At 45.5% G+C, this 20,971-nt stretch overlaps 1 long non-coding RNA gene across 1 annotated transcript in view; it reads left to right on the forward strand.

Moving 5' to 3' along the window:
* Positions 1-1,277, forward strand: part of LOC141253080 (uncharacterized) — a 101,871-nt gene extending 100,594 nt beyond the window's left edge. The window contains exon 4 of the long non-coding RNA XR_012314220.1: positions 1,244-1,277. This is a non-coding gene — a long non-coding RNA (uncharacterized lncRNA). The remainder of the gene's footprint in view (positions 1-1,243) is intronic.
* Positions 1,278-20,971: the final 19,694 nt, after the last annotated feature.

The raw sequence follows: 20,971 nt of genomic DNA on the forward strand, positions 1-20,971 counted from the left end.
GAACGTCCCGTCCTGTCATTTCCACTCCGCTGACATTTTGCTGTAGACGCGCTTTTGATGTGTTGAGTCGCTTCTCTGCTTTATAAGGTGACATTCGGGCTCAATGAAAGTCGTTCTTAATCCAGTAAATATGTAAAAATCTCTACTGTAAAGACTCAGACCATGCTGATATATCCTGGGTATTTTCTGTATTATATTTTGTGTATAATGATATATGTACAGCTGATATAAATGATGCATCTTCTTGTACATTGTGTATAGCCATGCTGGTATAACCTGGGCATTCGGTGATGCCTCAAGTGAAGGTATTTAGGAGAAATGGCAAAACAGTAATTTCTTCTCCAGATGTGACCTAAGAGCATAGATACCAGCTTTGTACAACTGATGTAACCTGGGCATCTCCTATATATAATTATATACAGTGCCTTGAAAAAGTATTCATACCCCGTGAACTTTTCCACATTTTTTCAAATTATCTCTCGCTCAGTAAGATTGGATGGAGACGTCGGTGAGCAGCAATTTTCAAGTCTTTCTACAAATTCTCTTTAAGTCTGGACTGCGACTGGGCCGTTCACACACATGAATATGAATATGAATATGCTTTGATCTAAACTCTTCATTGTAGCTCTGGCAGGATGTTTAGAGTTGTTGACCTGTTGGAAGGTGAACCTACGCCCCAGTCACAAGTCTTTTGCAGCCTCTAACAGGTTTTCCTTCAGGATTACCCTATATTTAGCCCCATCCATCTTCCCATCAACTCTGGCCAGCTTCCCTGTCTCTACACAGCATGATGCTGCCACCACCATGTGTAACGGTGGGGATGGTTTTTTGCAAGTCACAATTTTCAGATTTATATTTTTAAAATATTTAGAAAACCCCGTATCATTTCCATTACACCTCACAAACCCTTGCTACTCTGTGTTGGTATCACATAAAATCTCTATAAAATATATTTAGGTTTGTGAGTGTAACGTGAAAATGTGGAAGTTCACGGGGTATGAATACTTTTTCAAGGCACTGTAGCTACGGTTGGTATAACCTGGGCATCTTCTGTATATAATGATATATGTACAGCTGATATAAGTTATGCATTTTCTTAGGCATCGTGTATAGCCATGCTGGTATGACCTGGGCATTCAGCAATGCCTAAAGTGGGGGTGTTTAGACAGTAAAACAGTAAATTCTTCTCCAGATGTGACTTAACAGCATAGCTAACTGCTTTGTTTTTCCTTTCTCCTAACAGATGACCAGAAGAAAGTTCAGGAGGACTTTGACATTGACATGGACGCCCCAGAAACAGAGCGAGCAGCTGTGGCAATACAATCTCAGTTCAGAAAATTTCAAAAGAAGAAGCAGGGGCCAGATGACTCGTAGTACCTACCTCTCACCACTAGGGGAATGAGAAAACAAAGAAATTTTATCTGAAAAAATATAAAGGATAGAATGATCGATCAGGAAATATATAGGGTGCATGTACAAAGGGTCTAACTATTTATAGTCTACTAGACACAATCACTGAGCGCTTCACTGCAGTATGTTATCTAGGAACCAATTCAACTGTAACCTCCTATTTTATGTGATGTTATAATAAAACATGCTGAGATGAGAAGTGCAAACCCTTCTCTGTTGTGGTTATTTTTTTTTTCAGTATGGTGTGTATATTGCTAAGCAAGGAACTTGCATGAGGCTGAGACCACAATCCAGAAAGTATAGATTGTAAAGCTCTAAGGATCCCCTGGGGGAAAAGAGGGTCGACACTCACCTGCGACTGCCAATAACCCGCTATCAGCAATTAATACATAGGAGCTATGATCTCTGATATTAAGAATTAATTTACTCAAAAAGGACCTATCACTTACCATGAATATGTATTTTTTTGTCAGCTGCTGTAAATGCCGCTGTTCTCCTGAATCCGGCGTTGTTTTTTTATTCCTGCGCCCCTTCTTCTCTGTATATACAGTACAGACCAAAAGTTTGGACACACCTTCTCATTTAAAGATTTTTCTGTATTTTCATGACTATGTAAATTGTACGTTCACACTGAAGGCATCAAAACTATGAATTAACACATGTGGAATTATATACTTAACAAAAAAGTGTGAAACAACTGAAAATATGTCTTATATTCTAGATTCTTCAAAGTAGCCACCTTTTGCTTTGATGACTGCTTTGCACACTCTTGGCATTCTCTTGATGAGCTTCGAGAGGTAGTCACCGGAAATGGTTTTCCAACAATCTTGAAGGAGTTCCCAGAGATGCTTAGCACTTGTTGGCCCTTTTGCCTTCACTCTGCGGTCCAGCTCACCCCAAACCATCTCGATTGGGTTCAGGTCTGGTGACTGTGGAGGCCAGGTCATCTGGCGTAGCACCCCATCACTCTCCTCCTTGGTCAAATAGCCCTTACACAGCCTGGAGGTGTGTTTGGGGTCATTGTCCTGTTGAAAAATAAATGATGATCTAACTGAACGCAAACCGGATGGAATAGCATGCCGCTGCAAGATGCTGTGGTAGCCATGCTGGTTCAGTATGCCTTCAATTTTGAATAAATCCCCAACAGTGTCACCAACAAAGCACCCTCACACCATCACACCTCCTCCTCCATGCTTCACGGTGGGAACCAGGCATGTAGAGTCCATCCGTTCACCTTTTCTGCGTCGCACAAAGACACGGTGGTTGGAACCAAAGATCTCAAATTTGGACTCATCAGACCGAAGCACAGATTTCCACTGGTCTAATGTCCATTCCTTGTGTTCTTTAGCGCAAACAAGTCTCTTCTGCTTGTTACCTGTCCTTAGCAGTGGTTTCCTAGCAGCTATTTTACCATGAAGGCCTGCTGCACAAAGTCTGCTCTTAACAGTTGTTATAGAGATGTGTCTGCTGCTAGAACTCTGTGTGGCATTGACCTGGTCTCTAATCTGAGCTGCTGTTAACCTGCGATTTCTGAGGCTGGTGACTCGGATAAACTTATCCTCAGAAGCAGAGGTGACTCTTGGTCTTCCTTTCCTGGGGCGGTCCTCACGTGAGCCAGTTTCTTTGTAGCGCTTGATGGTTTTTGCAACTGCACTTGGGGACACTTTCAAAGCTTGCCCAATTTTTCGGACTGACTGACCTTCATTTCTTAAAGTAATGATGGCCACTCATTTTTCTTTACTTAGCTGCTTTTTTCTTGCCATAATACAAATTCTAACAGTCTATTCAGTAGGACTATCAGCTGTGTATCCACCTAACTTCTGCACAACACAACTGATGGTCCCAACCCCATTTATAAGGCAAGAAATCCCACTTATTAAACCTGACAGGGCACACCTGTGAAGTGAAAACCATTTCCGATGACTACCTCTTGAAGCTCATCAAGAGAATGCCAAGAGTGTGCAAAGCAGTCATCAAAGCAAAAGGTGGCTACTTTGAAGAATCTAGAATATAAGACATATTTTCAGTTGTTTCACACTTTTTTGCTAAGTATATAATTCCACATGTGTTAATTCATAGTTTTGATGCCTTCAGTGTGAATATACAATTTTCAAAGTCATGAAAATACAGAAAAATCTTTAAATGAGAAGGTGTGTCCAAACTTTTGGTCTGTACTGTATATAAAAAGAGTGAGGTCCTCAAGAAGATCCCCACAGAGAAAAATTGTCCATGCCCAATTGGCTAAAAATAATAGTGAACAGGTAAAAGAGGGCCAAATCTCGCATACCGAGAAGGTCAGGAACAAAAGAAAAACAGCGCCGGATTCAGCGGCATTTAGAGCAGGTAAAAAACAAATACTTATGGCATGTTACAGGTCCTCTTTAATAGGTAATCATGGGCAAAACTGGTTCCCAGTATGGTGCCTATTAGTTAACATAAGTGTAAACGTGCAGACGCCAATGAATATTCCCCACAGACCACCTATTTTGTACCTGCCAACTCTTGGAGACCCTAAAGTCACACTCTATTGCCTGAGCACGTTGCGGCCTTCTGGAGACCTCCTACTCAGTTCCAATCCCTGAATATTTTTTGTTTGTGGTACTGAGATACTTAGTCTGGACACTGGGGCTCAGTCTGATAATGAACATTCAGGGTGCAGGAAAAAGGGCATGGTCTATAAAAGGGGCACGGTTATGCTATTTATGCACACCGCTCTGTAATCTCTGAGAAGACCATGTAAGAAAAATTGTCAAGTAAGCCTTCAATTCAAGATTTTTGGTTCTTCTACGAAAGTACAAGTCTTTTTCAGGTGCCCACCAAACGTACATCATAGGGTACAATATGGAGGTTGAGGGTCATAAATTATGGATCCTGTCCTGTCTCATGTATAGGGTCTAGCAGAATCTAAAGAACATATTCCTTATCTCAAAAATCAGGACTGAGACCTCACCGTGACCACACAATGTCAAATTGTATCCAAAATTTGTTCTAAATGGGGTTCCGCTGAAATCTTGAGGCTCATTGTGTTAGAGCCTGTAGTTGCCCCTTCTGGGTAAGTCCTATATGTTGCTAGAATGAAGTGTCCTCATATGACTTCATACTTGCCGCCTCTCCGAATGTCCGAAAAATGGGGTGGGGATCTTTTGATGTCTTTGGGAGACCATGACATTCTGCATCTTCTTGAAAGTATAAAAGTGCCCTCATTTTGAGTTCTATCACATACTTTTCTCTGTTCAGAATCTAATGCTGCTATCACAAGTCCTAGAAAGCACCGCACTATGTCAAGGCTAAGCCTGTCCATCACGTAAGAAATATTTCAAGTACTAACTTGCCAAATTATTATTTTCACATTGGGTGTGAACTGAATACAAAATATAATAAAGCTGAAAATTGGTACAAAATGAATAATGTAAAATTCTGCATGTGTAAAGTTATTCAAATCTCAACCCAGAGGAAGGAGATGCTCAATATGGAACAATCTTCTTTGAAAATGGTGTTCCCCGTTAAAGGGCATCTGTCAGCAGGATGAACCCTCTTAAGCCGTCCATATGGGCATGTAGGTCATAGGAAGATGAATAAAATGATACCTTGATATCTGCGATCCGATGTCTTATTCCAGAGAAATCCACATTTTAAAATAATCTCTGGAGGCGGAGTTATCTTCCACGTAGTGTCCTCCCCATAGCCTGGAAGAGGAAATTTACATATAAGAATAATGTGGATTTCTCTGGAATAAGACATCGGATCGCAGATATCAAAATATCATTTTATTCAGCTTCCTATGACCTGTATGCCCATATAGATGGCTCAGGAGGGACGATCCTACTGATAGATTCCCTTTAAAAATAGTCAAAAAGAGAAAAGCAGAAACTTGGTACCTAAAAGGACATGAAAATTAAAGGGTCATTTCCTGTCACCAAGACCAATGAAGGGACCACTATGAATAAAGAACAGATATGATGTAGTATTGTGGTACTTTCACAAATATGTAACTACAAGCTTCTACATTTTACATCAGATATGATCTAGATCTATAAGTTGGTGCAGTCACTGTGTACATACATTACATTACTGACCCTGTACTGATCCTGAGTTACATCCTGTATTATACTCCAGAGCTGCACTCACTATTCTGCTGGTGCAGTCACTGTGTACATACATTACATTACTGATCCTGAGTTACATCTTGTATTATACTCCAGAGCTGCACTCACTATTCTGCTGGTGGAGTCACTGTGTACATACATTACATTACTGATCCTGTACTGATCCTGAGTTACATCCTGTATTATACTCCAGAGCTGCACTCACTATTCTGCTGGTGCAGTCACTGTGTACATACATTACATTACTGATCCTGAGTTACATCCTGTATTATACTCCAGAGCTGCACTCACTATTCTGCTGGTGCAGTCACTGTGTACATACATTACATTACTGACCCTGTACTGATCCTGAGTTACATCCTGTATTATACTCCAGAGCTGCACTCACTATTCTCCTGGTGGAGTCACTGTGTACATACATTACATTACTGACCCTGTACTGATTCTGAGTTACATCCTGTATTATAGTCCAGAGCTGCGCTCACTATTCTGTTGGTGCAGTCACTGTGTACATAAAGTACATTACTGATCCTGAGTTACATCCTGTATTATACTTCAGAGCTGCACTCACTATTCTGCTGGTGCAGTCACTGTGTACATACTTAACATTAGAGCTGCACTCACTATTCTGTTGGTGCAGTCACTGTGTACATACAGTACATTACATTACTGACCCTGTACTGATCCTGAGTTACATTATGTATTATACTTCAGAGCTGCACTCACTATTCTGCTGGTGCAGTCACTATGTACATACATTACATTACTGACCTTGTACCGATCCTGAGTTACATCCTGTATTATACTCCAGAGCTGCACTCACTATTCTGCTGGTGCAGTCACTATGTACATACATTACATTACTGATCCTGAGCTACATCCTGTATTATACCCCAGAGCTGCACTCACTATTCTGCTGGTGCAGTCACTGTGTACATACATTACATTACTGACCTTGTACCGATCCTGAGTTACATCCTGTATTATACTCCAGAGCTGCACTCACTTTAGGGATATTACAGTAAAAATCTTCATTACAGTACAGTCTCATAAAGCAGGCACAGTAACGTCAGTCTCTTCAGTAACACAATTCAGCATAGATTAGATCTCTTAGCAGCACACTTCTATGCATACACAACCACAGGCTTTTCCTTCACAAGGACTCACTAGTCCACAGCATTCTTTATTCTGCATGGAGATGGAGGGGTTTGATGAAGGAGATGATCACTGTGACACCATTCTTTCCAGTCCTTATCTTCCTGCCCAATAATACTCTGCACTGTTAGTTCAGGTAGTTGATCTGACCTGTGTTTCGTTTCTCTCCTGATCTGTATCCTGTTCACTTGTCTTCTGTCAGATACAGATAACACACCACCTTTATCTAAGGCTCCAACGAAAACAGTAAACAGCTTCCCCACAATCCCCCTGGAGCTCTGCTAACCACTCCCTGTCTCCTGTGACTGTGTTAACCCCTCTAGTTGCTGGATGCTTCTGAAGCACAACACTTCCTGTCTCCTGTGACTGTGTTAACTCTTATAGTTGCTGGATGCTTTTGAAGCAACAGCACTACTTCTGCATGTCACAGTTACCTCCTGTATTATACTCCAGAGCTGCACTCACTATTCTGCTGGTGGAGTCACTGAGTACATACTGTATATTACATTACTTATCCTGTATTATACTCCAGAGCTACACTCATTATTCTGCTGGTGCAGTCACTGTGTACATACATTACATTACTGATCCTGAGTTACATCCTGTATTATACTCCAGAGCTGCACTCACTATTCTGCTGGTGCAGCCACTGTGTACATACATTACATTACTGATCCTGAGTTACATCCTGTATTATACTCCAGAGCTGCACTCACTATTCTGCTGGTGCAGTCACTGTGTACATACATTACATTACTGATCCTGTACTGATCCCGAGTTACATCCTGCATTATCCTCCAGAGTTGCACTCACTATTCAGCTGGTGCAGTCACTGTGTACATACATTACATTATAAGAAATTCCAACCCAAACAGGGCTTGTGAGCCTGAAACACGTAGAAATGTGTCCTCCTTCACCCCCCCCCCCCCCATTTTTATTTTATTTTTGATTTTAGACATTTTAATGTCGCTTTTAAATGTCATGTTTTAATATTTTATTTTCTGTGGATACTGGAATTTCTTTCCTCGTGCATAACTTATCCTGTACTGATACTGAGTTATAGTGACAGCATCAGCAGTAACTCAGGATCAGTACAGGATAAGTAATGTAATGTATGTACACAGTGACTGCACCAGAAGAATAGTGAGTGCAGCTCTGGAGTATAATACAAGATGTAACTCAGGATCAGTACAGGATCAGTAATGTAATGTATGTAAACAGTGACTGCACTAGCAGAATAGTGAGTGCAGCTCTGGAGTATAATACAGGATGTAACTCAGGATCAGTAATGTAATGTATGTACACAGTGACTGCACCAGCAGAATAGTGAATGCAGCTCTGGCGTATAATACAGGATGTAACTCAGGATCAGTAATGTAATGTATGTACACAGTGACTGCACCAGCAGAATAGTGAATGCAGCTCTGGCGTATAATACAGGATGTAACTCAGGATCAGTAATGTAATGTATGTACACAGTGACTCCAGAGCAGAATAGTGAGTGCAGCTCTGATCAGCTGTTGCTCACTGTGGTGATTGTGGGTGTGGTGGCTGCAGATCCTGCTGTGTGCTCCTGAGTAGAGATGAGCGTTGTTCTACTCGAACTGTTCGCCAATCTCAAATTCGAGCTGTTTTGGGCGGTGTTCGAGCCGTTTGGCGAACACGAACAATTTGAGAAAAATTCGGCTGTTCGAGGTTATGTTCGATAACTGTTCGTGCACCAAAATCATAACTGGATTTTTTCTCAGTAATGATGAAAATTAATGTTAATACGCAGTTTGAGTGTACAGCGGGGCGGGGGGAGGGGCAGGGGATGGATCTCTGCAGGAATAATGAAGATCTCCATTTTTTTTTTCTCTTTCCCGCATTTGCAGTGGGGAGGTGCAATCTGTCAGCCTATCAGCAGCGCACACACGGAGCGAAGTGCTTTTTTTCACACAAGCAAGGGCATGTGTCATTGGCAGTGTATGTCACATGTCCTTGCCCTATAAGACCAAGCCATTTTCCCCGTCGCCACCATTTTCTCACTGCTGCAGCTGCGTGTTAGACGGCACCGCTGTTGCTGTGTGCGCTATACCTTGTTAATTTCAAGCCAATTTTCGCACAAATCTACAGATAGCTTGGGAGTAGGGAATAGTTGTGATTGCAGTCCTTTTAAGGACTAGGTTACAGCATTTCCTACGACTTTTATCAGGGAGGTCTGTGCTCTTAAATAGATAGATTGTGGGAGTAAAGACTAATTGTAATTGGAGTCCTTTTCAGGACTAGGTTACATCAGTTCCTATCAGTTTTTGCCAGGCAGGTCTGTGCCAGTGCTGTGCAAGTTTTTTTCACAGCATTTGGCTGAATCTAGCAAAGCTAATCCTTTTTGGCCTATTGCAGAGTGTGTTAGTCAGTGGAGTAGCCTATCTGTGTTGCAAGATATACCACCTGTGTATAGAATACCAATTTTTTTACTGCACCTAATGAAGTAAAATCTTTTGGGCATAGCATCATTCTATTAGTCCATCTATACTGACCTCCATCAGGTTGCAAACTGAATATATTTTTTTCTGCATCTACCTCTGAAAAAATATTGGGCTTCTAGCTGTGTGTGGGACTTGTTCTATTAGTCCATCTATACTGACCTCCATCAGGTTGCAAACTGAATATATTTTTTTCTGCATCTACCTCTGAAAAAATATTGGGCTTCCAGCTGTGTGTGGGTCTTGTTCTATTAATCCATCTATACTGACCTCCATCAGGTTGCAAACTGAATATAATTTTTTTCTGCATCTAGCTCTGAAAAAATATTTGGCCTTCTAGTAGTGTGTCAGACTTTCTCTATTAGTCCATCTATACTGACCTCCATCAGGTTGCAAATTAAAACTAATTTTTATCTGCATCTACAGTACCTCTGAAAAAATATTGGGCTTCTAGCTGTGTGTGGGACTTGTTGTTTAGTCCATCTATACTGACCTCCATCAGGTTGCAAACTGAATATATTTTTTTCTGCATCTACCTCTGAAAAAATATTGGGCTTCTAGCTGTGTGTGGGACTTGTTGTATTAGTCCATCTATACTGACCTCCATCAGGTTGCAAACTGAATATATTTTTTTCTGCATCTACCTCTGAAAAAATATTGGGCTTCTAGCTGTGTGTGGGTCTTGTTCTATTAATCCATCTATACTGACCTCCATCAGGTTGCAAACTGAATATAATTTTTTTCTGCATCTAGCTCTGAAAAAATATTTGGCCTTCTAGTAGTGTGTCGGACTTTCTCTATTAGTCCATCTATACTGACCTCCATCAGGTTGCAAATTAAAACTAATTTTTATCTGCATCTACAGTACCTCTGAAAAAATATTTGGGCTTCTAGCTGTGTGTGGGACTTGTTGTATTAGTCCATCTATACTGACCTCCATCAGGTTGCAAACTGAATATATTTTTTTCTGCATCCACCTCTGAAAAAATATTGGGCTTCTAGCTGTGTGTGGGACTTGTTGTATTAGTCCATCTATACTGACCTCCATCAGGTTACAAACTGAATACATTTTTTTCTGCATCTACCTCTGAAAAAATATTGGGCTTCTAGCTGTGTGTGGGTTTTGTTCTATTAATCCATCTATACTGACCTCCATCAGGTTGCAAACTGAATATAATTTTTTTCTGCATCTAGCTCTGAAAAAATATTTGGCCTTCTAGTAGTGTGTCGGACTTTCTCTATTAGTCCATCTATACTGACCTCCATCAGGTTGCAAACTGAATATAATTTTTTTCTGCATCTAGCTCTGAAAAAATATTTGGCCTTCTAGTAGTGTGTCGGACTTTCTCTATTAGTCCATCTATACTGACCTCCATCAGGTTGCAAATTAAAACTAATTTTTATCTGCATCTACAGTACCTCTGAAAAAATATTTGGGCTTCTAGCTGTGTGTGGGACTTGTTGTATTAGTCCATCTATACTGACCTCCATCAGGTTGCAAACTGAATATATTTTTTTCTGCATCTACCTCTGAAAAAATATTGGGCTTCTAGCTGTGTGTGGGACTTGTTGTATTAGTCCATCTATACTGACCTCCATCAGGTTGCAAACTGAATATATTTTTTTCTGCATCTACCTCTGAAAAAATATTGGGCTTCTAGCTGTGTGTGGGTCTTGTTCTATTAATCCATCTATACTGACCTCCATCAGGTTGCAAACTGAATATAATTTTTTTCTGCATCTAGCTCTGAAAAAATATTTGGCCTTCTAGTAGTGTGTCGGACTTTCTCTATTAGTCCATCTATACTGACCTCCATCAGGTTGCAAACTGAATATATTTTTTTCTGCATCTACCTCTGAAAAAATATTTGGCCTTCTAGTAGTGTGTCGGACTTTCTCTATTAGTCCATCTATACTGACCTCCATCAGGTTGCAAATTAAAACTAATTTTTATCTGCATCTACAGTACCTCTGAAAAAATATTTGGGCTTCTAGCTGTGTGTGGGACTTGTTGTATTAGTCCATCTATACTGACCTCCATCAGGTTGCAAACTGAATATATTTTTTTTCTGCATCTAACCCAGCCAATAGTTTTGGCCTAATACCACAGTTTGGCCACTCAGCTCTGCTCGGTCACCATCCATTGTTTTTTTGTGCAAACAACTCCAGAGTTGTGAATTAGTTAACCACCAAAATGAGTGGAAAAAGGCCTGCTGCTGGTGGAAAGGGGAATAGGCGTGTTGGGAAGGGGAAAAAAGGTTGTGTCCGTGGGGTAGGTGTTAAAGCAACAGTAACATCTGCAGAAGAAAGACCATCTTCCAGCCAAACTAAAATGTCTACTTCTTTTAGCGGACAATGTGATAAGATCCCTTTCTTACGGCCACGCCAATCGCTACAAATTCCAGATGAGGCACAAAAACAGCAGGTGCTTCAACGGATATCAAGTGCTCCTTTAAGTGGGCTCTCCTCCACATCAACTTCAACATCACAAATACTCCAGTCCTCAAAGGTGTCACCCAAATCGCACTTGCTTCCTCACAGCTCCCAAATCTCCAGCTGCCCGTCTGAGTATGAGGTAGAACAGATGGTTGAGTCTGCAGAGCTGTTTACTCATACTATAGCCTGGGAATCAGAGGTCGACTCCAGCGCTTCTGTGAATCCAGACGAGGAAATGATCTGCACTGATGCCCAGAATCTTTATGAGTCGGATCCAGGACCAGACGCAGAAGGTTCTGACCATAATGTAGACCCTCATTCCCAAACTGTAACTCCTGTTGGTGGAGACAATGAGGAAGACGATGATAAGACTCAAATACCTGATTGGAGCGACAACTTTAGTTTTTTGTCAGGGCAGGAACAGGTTGGCTCTGAGGACGACGGGTGTGATAACGCACAGGGTGATGATGATGAGGTCGGAGATCCCACTTACTGTCAACCCACAGTCAGCCAAGAGATGAGGTCAGCAGAGGAGGTGGAGGAAGATGCTAGTGACGACGAGGTCAGGTTGCGCCTTCCTGGACAGAGACGTAGTACTGGAAGCACGTCAACAACTGCATCCTCAAACACAACTCTGCCTCTCACCACAAGTCGTGGTGGCTCTTCAGGTCGCATGGGTGCTAAGCCTTGCATAGCCTGGGCATTTTTTCAGATCGATAAAGATGACCCAACTCGTGTTATCTGTAACATTTGTCAGCAAAAGCTAAGTAGAGGCCAAAAAATACATAGTTTGAGTACTTCATGCATGAACCGGCACATGGACATGAAGCATAAGTTGCAGTGGGAAGCTCAGTGTGCTACAATGCGGCCTAGCCGGCCGGGCCAACCACCGTCTGCCATATCTTGTGCATCCGCGGCCTCTTCATCCTCTGTGACTGGGGGGACAGCAGTCACACCTGTTTTGGGGCGCAGACCTGCCACCTCTTTACCCGCAACAGCCAGCGTGATTGGCAGGTCATCATTTTCTTTGGAGGTGGTAACACCAGCTGGTGTTGAGCGCTGTCCGACATCGATAGCACCACCTTTGGATCAAGGCAACCTAACATGTCCGCCTGCATCTTCCTCACAGACCGGCAGTTTGCCGGGGACACCCTTATCAACCCCGTCTAAGCACAATAGCCAGCCCTCGGTCCCTCAGATGTGGACAAGTAAAAGACCATTTCCTCCTAGCCATGAGAAAGCTAAGAGGTTGAATTTCACCATCTGCAAGCTCTTGGCTACAGAAATGCTGCCTTTCCGCCTGGTGGACACAGAGGATTTTCGAGACCTTATGTCCGTCGCAGTGCCCCAGTACCAGATGCCCAGTCGGCACTACTTCTCAAAGAAAGGTGTGCCTGCGCTCCACCAGCATGTCGCACATAACATCACCGCTTCTTTGAGAAACTCTGTGTGTGACAGGGTGCATTTCACCACAGACACTTGGACGAGTAGGCATGGACAGGGGCGTTACATGTCGCTGACTGGGCACTGGGTAACTATGGTGACAGCAGGACAAGGGGCTGCTGTCCAAGTCTTGCCGTCCCCACGAGTTGTGCGTCAATCCTCTTTATGTCAAAGTTCCTCCACTGCTTCTGCCTCCTCAACCTCCTCTCGGTCTTCCACCTGCACCCAAAGCCTGTCTGGTCATGCCACAAGCTTTCTAACTGCGCAGAAGGGATCCTGCACACCTCCTTACTATGCTGGCAGTAGGGCTCAACGTCATCAGGCGGTTTTTACATTGAAATGTCTGGGAAATGTGAGTCACACAGCTGAGGAGTTGTGGTCAGCTCTGGAGAACCAATTTCATGAATGGTTGTCTCCACTGGACCTGAAACCAGGGAAGGCCGTGTGCGACAATGCTGCAAACCTGGGTGCGGCCCTTCGCCGGGGCAATGTCACACACGTGCCTTGTATGGCTCACGTGTTGAACCTGGTTGTCCAGCAATTTTTAGCCCACTATCCCAGACTAGATGGCCTTCTGCAGAGGGCACGGTCGCTGTGTGCTCATTTCCGCCGTTCGCATCCCGCAGCTCAGCGACTTACATCTCTACAGAAGTCGTTGGGCCTGCCACTTCACCGGCTAAAATGCGATGTGCCTACCCGGTGGAATTCAACTCTGCACATGTTGCAGCGACTGTGGCAGCACCGACAAGCCCTGGTGCAATACGTTCTGACGTATAGCCTGGGCCAACGAGATTCAGAGGTGGGGCAAATCACGCTGGAGGAGTGGTCTCAGATCAGGGACCTATGCACCCTTCTGCACAGTTTTGAAATGGCGACGAAGATGTTTAGTGCTGACGATGCCATTATCAGCATGACTATTCCGGTGATTTACATGCTGGAGCACATGTTAAACAGAATTCGGAGTCAGGTGGTGGCACAAGAGGAGGTGGAGGAAGTAGAGGAGGAGGAGTTGTATGCGGAAGGGCTAACATCTGCAAGGTCCAGACGGTCGGCAGCACCAAGGCGGCAGGCATGTGAGGGTGGGGGAGATGGTTTTACCAGGGCGCATGGTAGCAGCCAAACTAGTGAGGAAGGTGCAGGAGCCCAGGAAGAAGTGGAGGACGAACTGATGGAAGACTCATCAGATGAGGGAGACCTTGATCACATTTCTGTTGTGCGAGGTTGGGGGGAGAGGACAGAGGAAGGAAGCATGATTGTTACCTCGCCACCAACACAACAGGGACTTGGTGCTCCTGGATGCGCAACACACATGAGTGCCTTCTTGCTGCACTACCTGCAACATGACCCTCGAATTGTGAGAATTAGAAATAATCCTGACTACTGGGTTGCCACACTGTTAGATCCCCGGTACAAAAGTAAATTTGCAGAAATTATTCCTGCCATAGAAAGGGATGCACGCATGCAGGAGTATCAGCAGAGACTGTTGCAGAATCTTACATGTGCTTTTCCACAAAATACCAGTGGTGCACGTAGTGAATCTCACAGTTCCAACTTGCCAACCGTGGGACCGTCAAGTGTTCAGCACTCAAACCGTAACAGAACCACAGTATCTGCTGGTAACATCAATTTTGCGGAATCATTTCACCACTTTTTTAGCCCATCCTTTGCAAGGCCACAGGAGACAAGAAGTCTGACACATAGTCAACGCCTAGAGACGATGGTACAGGAGTATCTCCAAGTAAACATTGAAGCCACGACTGTGTCACTGGACCCTTGCTCTTTTTGGGCTTCCAATCTGGATAAATGGCCGGAGCTAGCCACTTACGCCTTGGAGATCTTGTCATGCCCCGCAGCCAGCGTTCTGTCTGAACGTGTGTTCAGCGCTGCTGGTGGTGTGCTGACAGATAAGCGCACGCGGCTCTCCACTGATAATGTAGACAGACTCACGTTCATAAAGATGAACAAATCATGGATCCGAAACGACTTTTCTACCCCTGTGTCATCCTGGGGAGAGTAAAAGCTTGATGATTGGTTAAAATCACCCTACCAACCGTTTTAAGCTTTCAAATTACTAATCATGTTTATCTGTATCTTGACTGGAAAATAATTTGGGCTTTGTAGCAGTGTGCAGCACTGATCCTATTAGGCCATCTATACTAAAGCTTCAACAGATTTAAAATTAAAAATAATTTTTAGCTGCATCTAGCCCGGAAAATAATTTTGGGGCTCCGAGATGCGCAAGGCACATAAGTGCCTTCTTGCTGCACTACCTGCAGCATGACCCTCATATTGTCAGAATTCGAAGTAATCATGACTACTGGGTTGCCACACTCTTAGATCCCCCAAACTTTTCGATCAACCTTTTCATTTTAATAAAGACCAAAAAAATGGTCATTTTTGAAATTATAAGCATTAGCAGGTTGTTAGAAACTGAAATCAAACAGTTTTCAACTCAAAACTTTATTCTAGGTGATGTTACATTTTCACATAGGACCCCTTGTTCGAAAGGAGCTTCTGAACTCTCTCGTCCATTGAATTTGTCAGGTTTTGGATGGTTTCTGCTTCAATTGTTTTGCATGAGGACAGAATACCCTCCCAGAGCTGTTGCTTAGATGTGAACTGCCTCCCGCCATCATAGACACTCCTTTTAATGATGCTCCAAAGGTTCTGAATGGGGTAGAGGTCAGGGGAGCATGGGGGTCACACCATAAGTTTGTCCCCTTTTATGCCCATATCAGCCAGAGATGCAGATGTTTTATGTGCAGCATGAGATGGTGCATTATCATGCAGAAAAATGATCTTGCTGTGAAATACACGGTTCTTCTTCTTGAACCATGGCAGGAAGTGCTGTTTGAGAAAATCCACATACATTATGGAGTTCATCTTTAGCGCCTTCAGGGATCCTAAAGGGGCCGACAATCTCTCTCCCCATGATTCCAGCCCAAAACATTACTCCACCTCCTCCTTGTTGGCGCTGTAGCCGTGTTTGCGTGGGGTGTCCATCAACCAGCCATCCTCCACTCCATCCATCTGGACCATCGAGCGCTGCACGGCACTCATCCGTGAACAAAACAGTTTTGAAATCAGTCTTCATGTAATGTTTGGCCCACTGGAGCCGTTTCTGCTTGTGTGAAGTGGATAGAGGAGGTCGACAGGATGGCGCATGTGACGCGCCCCTGGGCCTGTGTCGCGCTGCGTTGCGCACGCGGGAGCTTACCCGGAGCCGGATCTGTTGAGGGTTGTAGTCTCGTGGCGGTGACCCGGTCCGTGCCCAGGGAGTCAAACTGAGCGGCGATGTATCAGCGGTAGATGTTGGACGACTACGCCACCCGTTGAGTACAGCTAAGGAGCTGCTGCTGCAGGGCAGACCGCTGAGGCCGGTGGTAGGATTGTGCAGCATGATAGTATAACCCCCAACGGGAGGGGTATGGCCTCAGGGCAGCCGACGTGGATGATGGGGGTAGCAGGAACCACTCGGAGACGGTACGGTGTAGTTCAGGGTCTTTACTGGTGACAAAGATAGACCCTCCCGGAGTACTGGCTAGCGATTGGGGCCTGGTCAGTCCTTGAGCAGATGGGATCTCCCCTGGCCAGGCGGAGTTGTAGGCCTCCCAAACTAACTGTACTCTTCTGGCTACCTTGCTAGAGGCGGGTATAAGTAGCCCACGTCCCTCAGTGTACCGTGTGGTGCTCACCCGTATGGCCGGTGACTCGGGGCCTTCGTGTTTCTTGGCCAGAGGACCTGGAATCCCCTGCCTGACGGATTCTGCTGCTGGGTAGGAGTTAGTCCCCACAGCCTCGGACTCCGGGTCCGGTAAGAAATCTTCTCAGTCAGGGCGAGCTCTGCAGCTGCCAGCCCCTGACTCCTTGTAACACTGCTCCCACAGAGCTCCTGATGTTCTGTTCCTATATTTGCTTCTTTTCTCTGTCTCTACTTCTTCTCTACTCACTAACCCTGCCTCAGCCCTAGGTTTATATAGGGGAAGTTCTTCCCCTCCCAGGACTGGGCAGGAGGTGTGGCATGCATAGGATTCCTGACCAAGAGACCTCCCACCTGCTCTCAGACGTAATATCTCTATCACTGTGGCAACCAGACCCCTGGGGTGTCACACATGCACAGCTGCAAACCTCTGAAGGACCCTGCATCTTGTTGTTCGGGGGACGTTGGAGGCACAAGCAGCTTCAAAAACTTGTCTGCTGCTATGACAAGGCTTTTTGCCGCTGCTCTTTCAACCTGACGTAATTGCCTGTAGGAAAGAGTCCTCAATTTGCCCTTATCAGCACGCACACGTGTGTACTGTGAATCAGCTACATACTTCTTGATTGCCAAGACACTTCATCCTGATCATCGCACAATGTTGATTGTAGTCATGCCTTGACCTAAACACTCCACAATTTGTTGCTTCTCAGCAGCCGACACATCCTTTTTCTTTCCCATTTTGGCAGAAAATGTAGGCTGCTTAATAATGTGAGAGAGCCTTCTTAAGTAGTCTTGCCTTTCATTGGACACACCTGCCAAACTAATTAGCACAGGTGTCTGCAATTGCTTACAGTGATATAAAGAGCCCTGACACACATCACCATCAATGAGTTTAACTGACAAACAAACAAATTCTTCCCTTATCACTTCTAAACACTTTTTGCATAATAATTTGGAACGCAGTGTACATGTGCTTTTCCACAAAACACCAGTGGTTCACGTAGTGAATCTTACAGTTCTAACTTGCCAACCGTGGTCTGTATGGAGTTGTTCAATAAAGGGCCCAAAATTAAGATAACATAGATGGGAGAGGTCTCTATGAATAGGAATTCCTAAGTATTTGATACCCTGTGAGGGCCAGGCAAAGGGAAAGTTGGACTGGATGGAATCCTATATGGATTTGGGGAGGGAGACATCGAGGGCCTCAGACTTCGCTGCATTGATTTTAAAATTTTACCATGTAACAAAGTGATCTATTTCAGCCATAACAGCATGGATGGATATATGTGATTGAGTGATATATACTAGGACATCATCAGCAAATAGAGAGCACTTGTACTCGGTGCCTCCCACCTCAATCCACCTAATATTGGGGTTATGGCGAATTGATGAGAGCAGGTGCTCCGTCACTAGGATGTATAAGAGAGGGGACAGAGGACATCACTGCCTTGTCCCATTGGTGATTGTGAAAGGTGATGAAAATGTTCTGACGCACCCCCTGGGCCTTGGGACACCCGGAGCCGGACCCTTTTTGGTGGATGCTGGTGGTTGTAGTCTTCGTGGCGGCGACCCGGTTCCGTGGCTCAGGGCGGTCAAACCAGTGGCGGAACTATTTATGTGGTTTTGATGTTTAAATGTCCGACTACGCCACCCGTGGATTGCGGTCAGAGTGAACCGCCGCTACAGGGCAGACCGCTGAGGCTGGTGTTGTGGGTGCAGCAGAGCGTAGCATAACTCCCCACGGGAGGAGTATAGCCTCAGGGCAGTGTATGCGGAGGATGGGGGTGATGGGTGCAGGGCAGCAGCAGTAACGACACGGAGTCAGTGATGCAGTCCAGGGCCTTTACTCACAGTTCTTATTATCCAGACCACGTCTGCAGGTAACGGCTGCCCACGTCGTACTGTGCTCACCAGGTGAGGGGCTCAGACAACTCCCAGATAACTTTGGAGCACTTCACAGGACCCCCTTTGTGTGTCCTTTGTCTGGCCTTTCTTACCAACACTTCTGTCCGGCTGCCTCGGGCCTCCTCTTGGTAAACTTGGCGCCAGTTTCCCTGACCCTATGTGGTGCCTTCCTAGCGGGTGTAGCGAGGGGCTGCGCCACATAAAATGTCAGAGCCTCCGGTTTCTAGCTGAGGGTCGTTTCCTGCCTCCACTAGTTCGGGGACCGGTCTCCCCCTTTGGCCTGACCCCTCCATGCAGGTGGATTCGGGCGTGCGGTGGCGACTCGCCCGTCCGCACCCCTGGGATCCCTTCATTCCTCGTTCCTGGAGCCTTCTCCGCTCCTCTTCCTTCCTTCTCCCTCTTCCAGGCCTGGGCCTCTGTTACTAGGCCCGCCTCCGGAGCAGAGCTCATGCAGAGCCCCTGCTCCCTGCCACTTCTGCTCAGACTTCTCTGCACTGAACTAAGATGGTGCCCACCTTTTATACTCCCTTCTCAATGCACCCAGGAACTGCTTCCTCCCTGCTCCTGCACTACAAGGTTCCCCTTCCTCAGTGTTCCCTCCCCCACTCCAGCCAGGGACAGGGACTGTCGTGCCCATCTCAGGGGCATATTGGTCGCCCTGCCCCACGGCAATGTGGTGTAATGCATGCAGGTGTCGGGTCCTGATCCACACTCCATCCTTACCTGAGAGTGAGATATCACACCTCTGGGTGAGGTGCAATACGTCTGTAGCAACCGAGCCCTCAGGGTGCTACAGTTCCATTTATCTTCAGCCTAGGTGACGTATTGCGATACAGGGCCGTGATTTTGGCTATAAAAGGGTCCCCTAGACCCCTACTCCAAGCTTTTTAAGAGAATCATATATGGCGTGCCAGGAGACTCTATGGAATGCTTTCTCAGCATCCAACGAGAGTATCTAATTACAAATTTTTAACTGCATCTAGCCCAGGAAATACTTTGTGCCTAGTAGCAGTGTCTGCTAGTCAGCGGATTATCCCGGCTGTTAAGCAAGCTGCACCACCTGTAGTTTAGACACTTAATTTTTTCAAAGGAAATGCTTCGGGACCATGGGATACTTAGTGAAGAGCATCAGGAGGCACCCCAAGGCATAGGGGCTGGGACTGGCAGTAGGATGCCTTGCGGTGGACAGCCGAGCTCGATCCTTATAAAAGCTTTTTAACTGCAGCAGCTTTAGTGGACGCTACTGGAGCTGGAATTACCGCGGCTGCTGGCATGAAACTTGCCCTCCAATAGATCCTTGTAAATGGATTTAAAGTGTATTCATTCAAATTAGAGAGACAATTTAAATTAAAAAGCTTAGAGCTGCCTCCACCACAGGGGGGCTCGCTCGACCCACCAGCGGACAGGCACCAGTATTGGGAGAGGGGGGCTGGCCGTCAGGGTTCACCGCGGCTCTGGCACAAACCCGGCGACACGGAGGTGGCACGGGCAGGAGCGGACTGGCCGTGTCGGCTTCTCACTTTTTGGATTTTAGAAGGGCATGACATGCCTATATCTGTGTCTCCCCCTCCTTTTACTCCTCCACCTCTTTTATTTTCGCATGACTATATGTACTTGTCACTTTTCCATGTGTTAGTTATGTCTTCTGAGCAGTTTGTCAGCTTTTGGACACCTTTGAAGGTGTTTTCTTTGTGTTTCTATGTGTTTTTGTTTGCCTGCCATTGGTTTTAACGGTGTTCGAAGGTGTTCGACGAACAGTTCGACGAACAGTTCGGCGAACACACGGGTGTTCGACGAACCGAACCGAACTCGAACACTACGGGGGTGGCTCAACACTACTCCTGAGCTGTGAGAACCAACACCTCTCCACCTGGGGATCTGCTCTCTCTCCTACCCAGGGAGGGAGTGGGATTCCTGGGATGAGTGATGGAGCCAAGTCCCAGGCTTCTGCTTCCCGAACCAGGCAGCGAGGGGCAGGAGAAACCAGCAACCGGCCTGCACATCGGAGGACTCAGGGGTGAGACGCTCCACCAGGAGTCACAGCAATGTGGCTCCTACTCCCCCAGGGACTGTGGAGACTCCTAGGAGCCGCAAGGCTTCCAGCATGGAGGAAAATCCTGACAGCGTGCATGATGGCGCTTCTTCTGGAGGAAAGCTGAGTGCTCACGGAGGCGAGGCCGACCTCACTGAGGAGGGTTGGGGGCTGCAGAGACCCCGGGAGTCTGTGTCCACCTATGCCTCCCGGGTCATGAGCCGCCTCTGTGAGTATGAAGATGCGAGTAAACTCGTCAGGAGGCTTCGGGAGGAGCTGCGCTGCACAAGCGCCAAAGCTGCAGGGGCCTCCAAATCAA

The sequence above is a fragment of the Phyllobates terribilis genome, unplaced genomic scaffold, assembly GCF_046119375.1.
Source record: "Phyllobates terribilis strain yellow unplaced genomic scaffold, ASM4611937v1 Scaffold_2__4_contigs__length_985480577, whole genome shotgun sequence".
NCBI classification, from domain to species: domain Eukaryota; kingdom Metazoa; phylum Chordata; class Amphibia; order Anura; family Dendrobatidae; genus Phyllobates; species Phyllobates terribilis.